Here is a 15910-nt window from a genome sequence, read left to right on the forward strand (position 1 = left end):
GTGCCAACACAAAGTGGGTCTGCTGCTTGATACTTAAGCAGCTTAGAACAGTGATGTTCCACTCTACCTGTGGCTGCTGCCCCTCCAATCTTCATTAGCTCTTCAAGAACCAAGTTCAACTTTCTCTTTGTTGCTCTCCAAAAGATCTCTTGAACCACTCCAATAAGCTTTAGCTAAGCCTATTTATTGAGGACTTGCATGAACCAGACTATATAAATTACTTCATGAGGGGTTGGGCTGTGGCTCAGTGGTAGTGCACTTGCCTGACATGTGTAAGGCACTGGGTTCAATTCTCAGCACCACGTATAAATAAATAAAATAAAGGCCTTTCAACAACTAAATAAAATATTTAAAAAATGAACCAAACAATTTGAAAATAAGATCATCTCAAAGATTAAATTACTTCACGTAATCTTACAATGTAAGGAAAATAATAGGTTTTGTGTTGTGTTTTTTGGATTGAATCCAGGGGCACTTTACCACTAAGCTAATCCCTAGCCCTTTTTATTCTTTATTTTGAGATAGGGCCTCACTAAGTTGCTGAGGCTGGCCTCAAACTTGCAATCCTCCTGCCTCAGCCTCCCAAGTCACTGGAATTATAGGCATGTGCCACTGCACCTGGCTGTAGAAAAAATAATTTTGTCATAATGGAATATAGTGAAAACATTTCTTTACTAATTTATAGTATCAGGGCTCAGAACTCAGTTTAATCTGTATATAGCCAGTCAATAAACAGCTGTAATTTAGCAGAGAAAGTATATCCAATAAAGGAAAAGAAAGTAAACTTCTAGACATGTAAAAGCCATTTGCACTTAATTTTCATTATAAATAATACATAAATATATTTCCTTATAAGAAAATCCAGCCCTAATAAGATAAAATAACTCTTTGATCATCATTCCCAAATCCAGTTAATTCTCTAAGTAAATGTCACTACTTGCTTGGTAGGAATCCTTTCAGGCTTCATAAGAATGCATTTTACTATACAGATATAGTTATTAAAAAAAAAAAAAACAACCACAAACCATATAGTACTATTCTGCATCATTCTCATTCTGAGAAACACTCACATTAGAAAATGGAGATCTAGCTCCTACCTTTTTAACTGCTATGTAATATTCTATGATTCTACTTTACTATGAACATTTAAATTGTTTCTAACTACTACAAACAATGCTTCAATGAACAAGATCAGATCATACCATAAACTTCCAAGAGAAGGGCTAGTTTGCAAAGTTTTCCCAAATGGATATGGTCTCAGCACTCCTTTTTTCAAGAAACCCATCAGGATTAATGTTTAATTGCACGTCTTTTAAGAAATCACCTGCCTGGTGTGGTGGTGCACACCTGTAATTCCAGCGGCTGAAGAGGCTGAGGCAAGAGGATCACAAATTCAAAAATCAGCCTCACAATTTAGTGAGGCCTTAAGCAACTTAGTGAGACCCTGTCTCAAAATAAAAACAGAAAAGGCTGGGGATATAGTCTGGTTAAGTACCACTGCATTCAATCCCTGGTACAAAAAAAAAAAAAAAAAAAAATCACCTAATCCAGCATTTCCAAAAATTCCGTATAATCTCTAACTCCTCTATAATCCCAGAATGACCGAACAAAAAAATCCCTTGATGTATGAGACCTAAGAGGTAAATTGATTGACAAATGAATTCAATACACACCTGAGAGGCCAGTTTAAACATAACAGCAAGGGTGTGTACCCTCTGCAGGTGGATGTTTTAGTCAGACTTTTTTTTTTTTTTAAAGTGTAAAAATAGTTTCCAGATCCACATTGTGTACAAAAACTGCCTTAGCAATTTGTTTTAGCCAAGCAGAGTGGCACACACTTGTAATCCCACTACTTTGAAGGCTGAGGCAGGAAGATGGTAAAATCAAGGCCAGCTTGGATAACTTAGTGAGACCCTGTTTCAAAGTAAAAAAAATAAAAAGGGCTAGAAATGTAGCTCAGTGGTAGAACATCTGGGTTCAATCCCTAGTACTGCAAAAATAACAAAAACCCCCAAACCCCCTTTTTTTCTGGCAGTGCCAGTAATCGAACCCAGGATTTCATGCAAGCACTATGCCACTGAACTACATACCAGCATCTGCCCCCAAAATAAGTTCTTAAAATTATTTAATTTTAAGAGGGCGGGGGCTGTAGTTCAATGGCAGAGCGCTTGCCTAGCATGTGTGGGGCACTAGGTTTGATTCTCAGAACCGCATATAAATAAATAGATAAGTAAATAAATATAAAGATCCTCAACAACAAAAAAGAAAAAAAATCTTATTAGAAAATCACTTATAGCTAGTGTAGTTGATAAAGGAAGTCTTCATAAAAGAGGTAAAAATCTGACCTGGGGTTCTGAAATATGGGTAATATTTTCTCCCCAACTTTTAATCTTGAAACTTTTCAAATCTATTGGAAAATTATACCCTTATTCATATTCACCAGTGATCACCCTGACTCATTAATACCCTGCTCACACTATTTATATATGTACTTTCCAAATAACTTGAAAATTACAAACACAAATGCACTTCATCCTCCATAGTTCAGCATGCTTAAGAATTAGAAAACTCTACAAAACTCAGAAGTACTATTTTTACACTTAAGAAAATGAACAATTCCATGTTATCAATATATAATCCATAATCAGGTCTATCCAACTGGCTTCATACTTCATTTAAAGGCTTTTGGGGGAGGTATTTGAGCACTAGGTATCCTACTACTGGGGTGGCATTACCTCTAGGCCATGTCAGTAATAAAGTAGGGATTTTCTTACTAAAAACACACAACTTACACTAATATGTGTAACTTAAACCCATTATTATAGCTCTTCTTTATACTAGTGCACCTTTTCTTTCACAATTAAAAATCTTGGTCCAGGGGCTGGGCTGGGGCTCAGCGGTAGAGCATTCACCTAGCACATGTGAGGCCCTGGGTTCGATCCTCAGCACCATATAAAAATAAATAAATAAAACAAAGGTATTGTGTCCAGCTAAAAAAAAAAATATTAAAAAAAACTTGGTCTATAAACTAGTTTCAGAATAATAATGTCAACATTAACCCTATCAACAAACTAAGTAGGTTTAACGGTTTTGTAGGATACTATCTTTTTGTCCTTAAAGTATATCCCACTAAGGATGTACAGGCAATGTGCTGTGTACCAAAGTTATTTTATTTTTTTCTATGTATGTTCTATAAGTTAGGTTCATTGTTTCTCTTTATATTCAATTATAGCACATTTTTATTAGTTTTCAAATTTATTTTTTAATATATAAAACATTTACATGCTTTTGAAAACTAATGAAATAGAACAAGCTGGGCATAGTGGTACATGCCTGTAATCCCCAGCAGCTTGGGAGGCTGAGGCAGGAGGATCACAAATTCAAAGCCAGCCTCAGCAACTTAGCAAGGCCCTAAGCAACTCACCAAGACTCTGTCTCTTAAATAAAATATTAAAAAGGGCTGGGGATGTGGCTGGGTGATTGAGAACCCCTGGGTTCTACCCCGCCTCCTCCAAAAAAGAACAACCAAAATTTAGTCACATTAAAAAAGGAATGCTCAGGAGCCTCTCTCCTTCCCATTTCCCTCCAATCTGTTCCCACTTATTCCCTAAGATAACCAGCTATCTTAGTATACTTGTATTGCTATAACAAATACCTAATGCTGGGCAATCTATAGAGAACAGAAATTTATTTTCTCAGTTTTGGAGTCTGAGAAGTTCAAGATCAAGGCATGATTGGGTATCTGTGAGGGCCTGTCCCTCAAAGATGGTGCCATCTATGTGTTCTCATATGATGGAAAAAACAGAAACCTAGTTCCTTTTGATTTTATTCTATAAGGTCCAAGAGTACAGCCACTATTGCTTAATTGCCTCCCAAAGGCCCACCTCCTAACACCACCACCCTAAGGTTGAAATTCCAATGCATGAATTTTGGAGAGACACACAATCAAATCACAGCATTGGATTATTCCTTTCTCCTTATCCTTCATGGTTCTCTTTGCTGTAATAAGCAAATATGTGTATATGTTTTGTTTTATTTGGTAGTACTGGTGACTGAACATGGGTGCTCTACCACTGAGCTACATCCCCAGTACTTTATTATTTTTCTTAAAATGTACCTATTAGTGCATATAGCCACACCCAGCAGTGAGGTTCATTTTGACATAATCACACATACATGGAATATAATTTGTTCCATTCCAGTTTCCAGAACCTCCTCCTTCCTTCCCCTCCCGCATCTCCCCTACTCCACCTCACTGGCCTCCCCCCATCTGTTCTTTTTCTAAACTGGTACCATATTAAAGGTACACATACAGGTGGCCCCCAGTTCTTTTTATTTTTTATGTTTGAGATAGAGTCTCACTAAGTTACTGAGTGTCTTGTTAAGTTACCAGGCTGGCCTAAAACTTGTAATCCTTCTGCCTCAGCCTCTTGAGATGGTGAGATTATACATGTGTATCAACGTACCACCACATCCAGAAACAATACAATAACTCTTGAAAAAAATCAAACTACATTAATAATTTTAATGTTCTCTTTTCTTGTTTTAGTATTTCAATTGTCTATCAATTTTTTTTTTTTTTTTTTTTTGTGGGGCAGGGGTTGCTGGGGATTGAACCTAAAGCCTTGTGGACGCTAGGCAAGAGTTCTACTATTAAGATACGCTACCAGCTGAGAAATTTATTTAGATCACAATTCTGAAGGTTCAAGAAAGATGATGCTGGTATCCGCTCAGCTGTGGTGAAGACTTATGGCAGACGGAAGGAACAAGCACAAAAGGGAGAGATCACACTGGAAGTCAATGTGGCTATGGCCCACAGTCCCTTCTGAGGGCATGCCCCCAATAACCTAAGGACCTCCCACAGTCCCCACCTCTTAAAGATGCCACTTTCATCTCCACATCGAGAACCAAGTTTCCAAGATGCAAACCTCTGGGGGCCACATTTCAACCATATTTGAACCACAGCACGTCTATATGCAACTGCCATAAAAGTACAAAAAAAAAAAAAAACAACAAAAAAAAAACAACAGTATAGATGAGCTCTAGGGAGCCGAACTCCTGGAGGTTTTTAGAGGGTAGCACACCCAGGGAAGCAAGGCCCCTCCTCAACTCTGCCCCAAAACTCACTCTATGCATCTCATCATTTGTATCCTTTGAAATATCCTTGCCTGAGTTCTGTGAACCACTCTAGGAAATTAATCAAACCCAAAGAGGGGGTTGCTGGAACCCTGACAGGTAGTTAGTTGGTCAGAAGCACAGGGAGAACCACAGATGGGCTGTAATTAGCCTCTTCCATGGGAAAGTGCTAGAGACTGAGCCCTCCATCTAAAGGCCAGATACTATGTCCAGAGAGACCACATTAGAACTGAACTGAACGAGAGGGTACCTAGTGGGGTCCTCCACTGAAGAACTGCTTGTTGGTGTGTGGGGACAGCGCACACACATTTTGGTCACAGAAGTGTAGACTGTGTCTTGTGGTGTGTAGAGAACAGGAAGAACACTTAGGGATTTTTCTGTCTATAGTTCTACATGGGGAAATGGAAAAAAACTAAATTATGTAAAGCTCAATTGTTGAATTTCTATGCAACTATTAAAAATGTTTTAGAACATTCTTATAAAACACTGGGACTTGTGTTTCTTGTTATGACTTACAAGTTTCTATCAGACTATCTGCTAAGAACAATCACAAAATCTAGGTAAACGGGCTGGGGTTGTGGCTCAGCAGTAGTATTCGCCTAGTGTTAGACCAACGACGCAAAGAAAAGACCACCGACTCCAACTGAAATCAAATTAAAGCAAGCTTATAATTCCGACTGGCCAGGTTGCCTCTCCCTTAGGGAACAGCACAGCTTTATAGCCCAGAAAGTTACACAAAGGGGGGTTTGAGAACTTACAGGTAACAAAACTCTGACAAGCACAACACAAAGGCAGGTTCATATTTTTGCTGGTCCCGACATCAGAATTTATGAAGGTCATTAGAGCCTCAGAGAGGGTCGTTATCTGGCCAGGGAAGGCCAAGATTTATGAGGCGCCACTAAAGTTTCAGAGAGGGCTGCTATCTGGTCAGGGAAAGCCGGGCATGGATGAGTTCAAGGCATGGGCAGGCATTCCAACCAAGTCTAGAAATTGCAGTAATTTATAGTAAAGCTGAAATTAGCTTGTCATGCCTTTGTGGCGATATGGCCCCCAATCTTAAGAGGGAATTAGGCTGGGTTTATCACTAGTAAATGCAAGGCGCTGGGTTCAATCCTCAGCACCACATAAAAATAAATAAAACAAAATATTGTGTCCAACTTAAAAAAAAATTTAGGCAAAATGGAAAAAAAAAACATGTTTGAAGGCATCAGAAATTAGTAAGGTGGTCAGTTCCTAGAGAGGAAGTGTGTTGGGCAGTTTTACATGTCACCTTGGCTAGGCTACAGTTCCTAGTTACTCAAACTAGGTACTAGATTAGTACCTAGGTGTTACGGTACTTGGTAGATGTGATTGAGTCTGTAATCACTTTAAGTAAGGATTATTCTAGATAATTAAGTGGGCCTGAAGCAATCAATGGAAAGGTTTGAAGGACAGAGATGAAACTTCTCTGCTGAATGAGAAATTCCAGCTGTGGACTGTGGCTTCTGCTCCTGCCCAAGAGTTCTAGCCTGCCCCTTGTGATGGTAACCTGCCCGATAGATTTCAGACTAGCCAGTAGATTTCAGACTAGCCAGTTTCTGAGACTGAGTAAGCCAACTGCCCGCAATGAACATCTCAATGTGCATGGATGGATGTGACACACACACACATCCACAGTTCTGCTTCTCCAGACAGAAACCTGACTGGTAGAGAAGGGAAGTAAACTAAGGTAAGCCTGAAACTTTCCCCCTTCCACAGATTTGTCAATTTGGAAGCAGCTGCCAAGAGGCTGTAAAGCCGAGCAGCTTAAACAGCAGTTAAAGTTGAGGTAAGCAGAGCTTCTGTTGAGGAGGCAAAAACCAGAAAAAGCTTACGACCAAGCAGGAGGAGCCAACAAAATATCTTTGGTTGCGAGCCTGGCAGTAAAAATTTAGAACAAGACGGGTGAACTTTTCTGGCAAAAAGTTGACAGTAAATATTTCAGGTATTGTGGGTAACACTATTATAGTGTAAAAGCAGCCAGTGTTAGTCATAACTGAGTAAGTGTGGCTGGGTTCTAATAAAACTTTATAAAAACAGGCAGTCAGTAGTATTTGGAAACTCCTGATATACAGTTGAATAACACCATTCATAAATTTGACCTAATTGGCACCCAACAATTGTAGGATAGCATTCTTTTCTTAGCATAGCTGGAAAATGAGACAGAAATGACCATATTCTGGCAATGAAGTTTCAATACCTTTAAAAAGACTGAAATTATGCAGTTCTGTTCTCTGAATACAATGGAATAAACTTAGAAATCAATAACAAATTAAGAATATTCCTGAGAGGTGGAAAATTGAGGAACATACTTTTGAAAAGAAGAAATCACACCGGGGGTGGTGGAGCATACCTGTAATCCCAGCAACTCGGGGGCTGAGTCAGAAATATTTCAAGTTGGGGGGGGGTGGGGCTGGGGTTGTGGCTCAGTGGTAGCATGCTCACCTAACATGCATGAGGCATTGGGTTCTATCCTCAGCACCATATAAATGTAAAATAAAGATATTGTGTCCACCTATAACTAAAAAATAAATATTTTTTAAAAAATAAATATTCCAAATTCAAGGCCATCCTTCGAAACTTAGTGAGACCCTGTCTCAAAACAAAACATAGAAAGGGCTGGGGATGTGGCTATATGGTAAAGCACCACTGTACTGAAGGGACTTGGGGGAAAGACAATGGGATATGGAAAGTTGTTTTTTTTTTTTTTTTTGTACAGGGATTGAACTCAGGGCACTCGACCACTGAGCCACATCCCCAATCCCGTTTTGTATTTTATTTACAGACAGGGTCTCACTGAGTTATTTAGTGCCTTACTTTTGCTGAGGCTGGCTTTGAGCTTGTGATCTTCCTGCCTCAGCCTCTCCAGCCACTGAGATTACAGGAGTGTGTCAGTGTGTCTGGTTTATAGAAAGTAATTTTAACTGAATAACAAAATACAATATATCAGAACTTGCTGAGTCAAGCAAAGGGAAATCTATAGCTTTAAAGACTATATTAGAAAAGAATGAAAAACAATGACCTTCTCAGCAATATACTGCGGCATTATGGACCAAGCCTTCAACACATGAGCATTTGGGGACATTCCTGATCCAATCCATAGCAAGGACATTCCAAGGCAGGCCACTCTCATAAATATAAACACAAAAATCCTAAAGGGCGGGCTGGGGATATAGCCCAGCGATAAGAGTTCACTCTATCATTGAGTTTGATTCCTAGTACCACCTTAAAAAATAAATAAATGATTAGAAAATCAAATCTGATACATAAAAAAGGATAATACATAATGACAAAGGTTGGTTTAACATTCAAAAATCAATATAAGTCACCAATTAAAAAAATAAAAAGGGGCTGGGGTTGTGGCTCAGTGGTAGAGCGCTTGCTTTGCACACGTGAGGCACTGGGTTCGATTCTCAGCACCACATAAAAATAAATAAATAAAGATACTGTGTCATCTACAACTAAAAAGTATTAAAAAATAAAAAAAATACAACGTATGTTTTAGAATAATAACCAAAACATGCAAATGGTATTGATATGTTAGGGTTTTCAAGCAGGATGAAATTATATTTACAGAAAAAAGAATGAAAATATTAATTATTCTCCCTTTATTTAGGGCCATGTAATTTTTTTATATTTAATTTTTAGTTGTCGCTAGACACAATACCTTTATTTTATTTATTTATTTTTATGTGGTGCTGAAGATCAAACCCAGGGCCTCCCATGTGCTAAGTGAGCCACAAACCCAGCCCCATATAATTAAAAAAAAATTTTTTTGAATTGTTGATGGAACTTTATTTAAAATGAATGTTAGTGGGCTGGGGATGTGGCTCAAGTGGTAGCGTGCTCGCCTGCGCTCACCTGGCATGTGGCCCGGGTTCGATCCTCAGCACCACATACAAACAAAAATGCTGTGTCCGCCGAAAGCAAAAATAAATAAATAAATAAATATTTTTTAAAAAATGAATGTTATTATTTTTAAATAAGGAAACTGTATCTCTAAAAACGGGAACTCCCCAAGAAAATGGTGGAATCACCATAATGAATTTTTTTTAAGAGACAATTTTATGAGCTGAAATAGAAAACAATACATTATCACATAAGGAAGTCTTGACGTTTTTTCAATCTAAAGAAGAAATATGCTTAAGAGATGAATTAGGAATTTAGGTTATATATATGAAATTGATTCTAAAGCAGATTATTCAGTAGGATAAAAGGATAATTTTGATATCTTTACATATAACACAGTGATTTATGTAGAGGTATGATGTGCTTCTTAGGATACTCAATAGCAAGGAGCTTCTAAATAACAGGTACAGAGAGGATAGTTGGCAGGCACATGAAAAAGGATGCTGGCCCAGTGCAGAGGGTGCTCCCTCATAAGGGATTGGAGCATTCAGATTACCTAGCATGTAGACAGTTAAGGAGGGCTGTGAGACTGAGCCCTCAACCTGTGGGGCCAGATACTATGTCCAGGTAGTTAGTATCAGAATTGAAGGTTATGTCCCCTGCAGAATTTATTTGTTGAAGTCCTCACTCCCAATACCTCAGAATGTCACTATATTTGGAGAGGTAATTAAAGTAAAATGAAGTATTAAGGCAAGCCCTAATTCACTATGATTAGTGTCCTTTTAAGAAGAGATAAGGAGGCTGGTTCATGGTGCACGCCTGTAATCCCAGGGGTTTGGGAGGTAGAGGCAGAGGGATGAGAGTTCAAAGCCAGCCTCAGCAATTTAGGGAGGCACTAAGCAACTCAGTGAGACCCTGTCTCTAATAAAATAAAAAATAGGGCTAGAGATGTGGCTCAATGGTCGAGTGCCCCTGAGTTCAATCCCTGGTTACCACCCCGTGCCCCCCCCCCAAAAAAAAGAAGAGATAAGGATAAAGATACAGAGAAGCAACCATGTGAAAACACAGGGAGGAGATGATCTTCTACAATCCAAGAATAGGCCTCAGAAGAAAAAGACCCAGGTGACACCTTGATCTTGGACTTCTATTCCCCAGGACTTCGAGGAAATAAACTTCCAATGTTTGAGTCACAATCTGTGGTCCTTTATTTTGGCAGCCCAAGCAAACTAATACAAAGATATAACTGCAAAAATTAAATTTTTCTTCCACCAAAAAAAAAAAAAAAAAAAAAAAACCCTATTTGAGATAAACATATTTGTATGATCTTCATATATATGTATAAATCACTAGCAGTTTTTATTCTAAGAAAGTTGAACTTTCACCTAACAATTATTCATTGTAACATCCCTCCATGATTTTTTTTTTTTTCCCCCATACTGGGGATTAAACTCAGGGGTGCTTTACCACTGAGCCACATCCCCAGTCCACATCCCCCATCCTCTCACTAAGTTGCTTAGGCTTCACTAAGTTACTGAGGCTGGCTTTGAACTTGCAATCTTCCTTCCTCAGTCTCCCAAATCAGTGGGATTACAGGCATGCACCACACCATGCCCTGCCCTCACAATTTTAATAACTGAATTTTACATTTGTATAGTACATCAAATTCAAATTTCATTCATATTTGCTAGTTCATCTGATACCCTCATATTTTCTATGAAAGGCAGAGACAACAAGAAGCAAATCCCATGGCCTGAGTCATGGAGCTTTCCATTAAATCCCAATGCTTTCCAAAATTTTAGTAAGGTGCCCCATTTCAGTAAAAACAGAATTAAAATTTACTTTGTATCTATACTTACAAAAAATCTAGTATTTCAAATAAAGGAAAAGACATGCTTATTCTAAATAAAATAGTACCTTGAAATAAATTATTTTTTAAAAAATAAACAGCCATTATTTTCTGAGAACTTACAATTTGTCAGGCACAGTTTTAAGGCAAGTTACATGAATTAATTCAATCCCTCAAACCTTGAGGTAGGTACTAACTGTATTTCTAAGACACAGAAACTGATGAGTACTTTATCCAAGCTAGTAAATGGAGAAGTCAGGATTTGAACCCAGGAAAGACTGACTCCAGAGCTCATGATCTTAACCACACCACAAAGTGAACCAGGACACTAACGAGCGTAAGTTTTCATAGTTTTGAAGTTAGATGGGCTTAAATTTAACACGGCTCAGCCACTTCCTAAGTGTTATCTAGACAAACCTAATCTCTCTCAGATTTCTCATTTAAAAATAGAGATAATTAAATGGAACAATCACGTAAAACCATTAATTAGTACAGTGTCTGGTACTTAAGGTATACTAATTGTTAAGCTCTCATCGTTACTATTGCTATTACTTTGAAAGATATACAAAAACAATACATTGTTTAATTTGGGAATTCCAAGCAAAAAATGTCAAAATGTCCTCTTCTTTCATTGAATTTCTTTACTTCTTATTATTCTAGAAGTGCACATATGATTCCAATAATCTCATTTCCCATAAGGAGTTAGGAAACAATAAATCAGATTCAAAGTTCTATAAGTCTTAATTAATTAACAGAAATGCCTAATAACTTTGGAATGGACATAGCATAATTAAGACTTCAAGAGATTCTGGACAAGGGCTGGGGTTGTGGCTCAGCAGTAGAGTGCTCACTTAGTACATGTGAGGCCCTGGGTTCGATCCTCAGCACCACATAAAAATAAATAAAATAAAGATATTGTGTCCAACTACAGCCAAAAAATAAATATTTAGGGGGAAAAAAGATTCTGGACATAGCTTAAGCATCTAACATCTAAAAAAATCACCAAAATATTTAACTTTTGGGCTGGGGATGTGGCTCATATGATAGCGCGTTCGCCTGGCATGCGTGCAGCCCAGGTTTGATCCTCAGCACCACATACAACCAAAGATGTTGTGTTTGCCGAGAACTAAAAAATAAATAATAAAATTCTCTCTCTTAAAAAAAAAATTTAACTTTTATTGAATCTTTAAAAAAAACTAAGTTCATAACTTCTCTGGGATTTTACAAGATGGTCATCTTCTTGCTTATTTATCATTTTACCCCTTATTTCAATCTTTAAAGATTTTTTTTTATTATTCTCACTCTTCCTGATTTCTGATTTGATCATATTTTCCTTCAATCTCATTTTCCAGATAATACTTCTTTTGTAATCATAAGGAAGTCAGTTCTATTTTCAAATACTTCTAATTTCTCTGGATCTTTCTCATTAATTTTTTGGTACTGGAGATTGAATATGGGGCACTCGACCACTGAGCCACATCCCTAGCCCTATTTTGTATTTTGTTTAGATACAGGGTCTCACTGAGTTGCTTAGAACCAGCTCTTTTTCACTTTTGAAGGTTTGTTTTTTTTGAGATGAGCCAAGAGTCCTCACTAACATCTCATCTCTTAGATCCTTCATCTGAAAGATGAGAAGACTGCACTAGATAAGTTTGTAATAGGGTCCCTTTTATCCATAAGCCTCCTATTTCCCTGGTCTTCCAAATAACTAGAAATCACTCAGTAATCTTACCATGCATGGTGGTACATGCATACAATCCCAGCAACTCAGGAGTTTTAGGCAGGAAGATCCCAAATTCAAGACCCTGTCTCAAAAATTTTTAAAAATGTATAAAGGGCTGGGACATTTACTAGTTCAGTGGTAAAGTGTCTCTGGGTCCAATTCCAGTACTAAGGAAAGAAAAGAATAGAATGAATCATTCAATAACCCAATAATTCCCCTAAACTTTTATTGTCAGTTAGCCAAAGGAGTCATAATGTTTAAGGCTAACAAAGGAAAAGCATGACATTTTGTGAATCACCAGAAAAAAGATGGATTAATAAGAGAAATCAAACACCCCAAAAGATGCCAAAGACAGGGAAAAAGTCAGAAGCACATAGCGTAACTTTAACCTCTTCTCCTTACAAAGATTCAAAAGGGCAGTAAGAAACAGAAAAAGCTTTTAGCAGAGTACAGGTCATCCAGGCCTCAATTCTGACTTAACAGAGGGATGCAACTCTGTGCCACATATGCAACATTGTTGATGAAATGACCTACTACAGTGCGGGTGCACAAAATTGGCATTACCTGGATATTCTGTGACTGGATTAATGTCCAGCTGTACTGAAAGACTTTATGAATGCTACTGGTACTCCTATATACCAGAGAAGGTGAGCACTCAAGACTATGGAAAGTACATGGCATTGGCTGCCCTGGTTCTGTGGGGAGGAAGACTGAGCAACCTGGGAGCAGGGAGATTTGGCCTTCAAGTATAGCTTAAACTCTGAGGATAACATATGCAGTCCCCAGAAGGAAAAAGACATATTAACTAGGCACAGGGAATCTTTACACCACCAAAACAATGAGAATGTAAAAGTCATTTCCTGCCCTAACAACAGGACTCAAAAAAAGCCCTATCTTTTCTCATACTGCCTTCCAGAGAGTCAGGAGAGGAGTAAGTCAATAAAAGGATAAAGTTTGCTAGACCTGGTGGCACATGCCTGGAATCCATGCGGCTTGGGAGGCTGAGGCAGGAGGATCACTTTTGTGTTCAAAGTCAGCCTCAGCAAAAGCAAGACACTGAGCAACTTAGTGAGACCCTGTCTCTAAAATAAAATACAAAATAGGGCTGAGGATGTGGCTCAGTGGTCAAGTGCCCCCAAGTTCAATCCTAAGTACAATAATAATAATAATATAATAATAATAATAATAATAATAATAATGTTTTTAATATGCCCAGCCCAATTCAATGGTGGTTTTTCAAGGTGTGGTCCCTAGATCACCAATAACAGACCAAGAGAAAGTGTCTGCTTAAAATGCAGACTCAGAGACCTATAACAGAACTCTAAAATCAAACTTCTGAGAGTGGTGCTAGGGTACTGTAACCTTAACAGGGAGCAACCTTGTTTTCAGAACGACTGCCTGGATTTTAAGAGTGGGGTAATGGGGGGTGGGGGTGGGTACTGAAGCTGAAGTTCTGCTTCAGAATTCATCATATCTGATTGATATTCCAACACTGTTTGAGGGACCGTTAAAAACTCCATTTCCCAGGTACCAGATGCAGCTAATGGTTTAACACGAACAAGGACAAAATTAAAGGACTTGGAAATGTATTTCCCTAAGTTTTACATTTTCTTCAAAGGATGATCTTGTTAGTTTGTTTACTGGATCCTTCTTTTAAAATCGATCTAATCCAAGAATTTTCACAAAGAATCACAAATTCCAAAACAGAAGAGGTTTTCTGATAACGCCTAACTGGGGTCGTAAACCCGAAAACAGTGTGTGCTATAAAAAGTGGGGTTTCGTTTAAAAGAAAATTACAGGTTAAAGCGCTCTCCAGTTCTTCAACCCGAAGAGCCTCGGAAGACGGCTAGTCATCTGTGTGGCAGGAAAAGAGACTTCGGAGCAGGGGTGAAAGGACCGACCAAAATGCATTCCACTCCAGGCAGAGTTCAGGGGGAAGTCCGACCAACTACATTATTTTTAATGGCTCAATTAATTGCCAAGGCAAATCTATCGCGCCTGCAAACGCGCTGTCCGTGAACACTCCGGGGTCCCCGTCTTTCCTCGGGCGGGATAACCCACCGAGGCCTGCGGCAGGCTAGGTGTACTTCGGCCGTCCCCGGACGGTGTGGATCTCCCGGCCCCAATGCGAACCCCCGACGACGCCCGACCCTCAGACTTTACCCCGCGGACCGCGACAGCACCCGTCACCCATCTGCCGACGCTTCTCGGCGCCGGCCGAGTCCGCGGCCTTGCCGTCCAGGGTCAGGGCCGCCGCTGGAGTCGGCCCGCGCGGCGTCCAGAGGAGAGGGCCCCCGACACAAAGGCAACCCTGGGCCACGCCCGACCCGTCCAGCCCGCCAGCCACTCACTCCTCGCTCCCCGCCGCGCTCCCGCGCTCGGGGCCGGAATCCTCCCGGGAGGCGCGCGCAGGCCGCGCCTCCACCAGCCGCCGCCGGGACCCGCAGTGCCGCAGCGGCGCGCGCCCCCCGCCCTGGCCGGCGCGGCCACGCGGCTGAGTCACCGGGCGCTTCAAGTTAAGAGTCCCCTCTGCGCGGGGCACGCTGGGAAGGCCGCGCCGGAGGCTCCCCGCCCCCGCCGCCCCGCGGAGGTTCCCTGGTGTTCGACTCCGGTCTACCCCGAGCCGGAGACGGACGCGCCCACCCTACTCCGCAGGGTTGGATTCGGTGTCTGCACTGCGGAGACCCTCCTTCAATATGGCAGGTCTAAGATGGGAAAGTTAGTCGTTTTCTGAACTGTAACACCGGCTCCCGCAGCCCTCGGACTGCTGACGCTGACCGGAAGATGCGGAGCTGCCACCTCCCTGTGCTTTCGCGGGGCGGGGGTGGAGAGGTAGTAAAATTGAGCTCCTTAAACACATTTTGCTTGGAAGCACCTTCTGGATATGCATTCTGGTCAAAAGAAAAACAATATATATTCTTTTCTCAAAATAAGAGTTTCATGAAACTACCAGCGATAGCCAAGTTGACATTCAAATCAACTGGAAGCGTTTACCTTGAAATATTGTTGAGGGCAGGACATCCCTTCCTCTCCCACTCATATACCAAGACAATCTCAAAACTGACTTTTTAAAGTACACAGAATGCTCAGTTTGAGGTTCCAGAATCAGATTAAATTCTGTAAGTAGAAGACCCGTAAGACGCTGGAATGGGGTAACCAGGAAATGTAGAAGTGTGTTCCCCTGGGCTCCTGCGGAGGCTGAGCGTAAGCTGATAACATGTTTATCTCACTATCCCCTTACTGGTTTGCAAACAGACTCTGACGGTCCTATCCCACACGCCAGCCCTGATGGCTCACGTTGCCACTTGTTTGTGAACACACAGGTCTCATTCTTGAAC

The 15910-nt window shown here is 40.1% G+C and overlaps 1 protein-coding gene across 6 annotated transcripts in view; it reads right to left on the reverse strand.

The window, feature by feature from the left end:
* Kctd20 (potassium channel tetramerization domain containing 20) overlaps window positions 1-15608 on the reverse strand; it is a 33737-nt gene extending 18129 nt beyond the window's left edge. For 2 of the 6 annotated variants that reach the window (XM_076858827.1, XM_076858820.1), the window contains exon 1: window positions 14924-15018. The gene's annotated coding sequence lies outside the window, so the exon portion shown is untranslated. Of the gene's footprint in view, window positions 1-5386; window positions 5403-14633; window positions 14650-14735; window positions 14901-14923; window positions 15019-15566 lie in introns of those variants that run through there. The other 4 variants (XM_076858822.1, XM_076858821.1, XM_076858823.1 and 1 more) reach the window with 4 other exon arrangements.
* Window positions 15609-15910: the final 302 nt, after the last annotated feature.

The sequence above is a fragment of the Callospermophilus lateralis genome, chromosome 6 (assembly GCF_048772815.1).
Source record: "Callospermophilus lateralis isolate mCalLat2 chromosome 6, mCalLat2.hap1, whole genome shotgun sequence".
Classification (NCBI taxonomy): Eukaryota; Metazoa; Chordata; class Mammalia; order Rodentia; family Sciuridae; genus Callospermophilus; species Callospermophilus lateralis.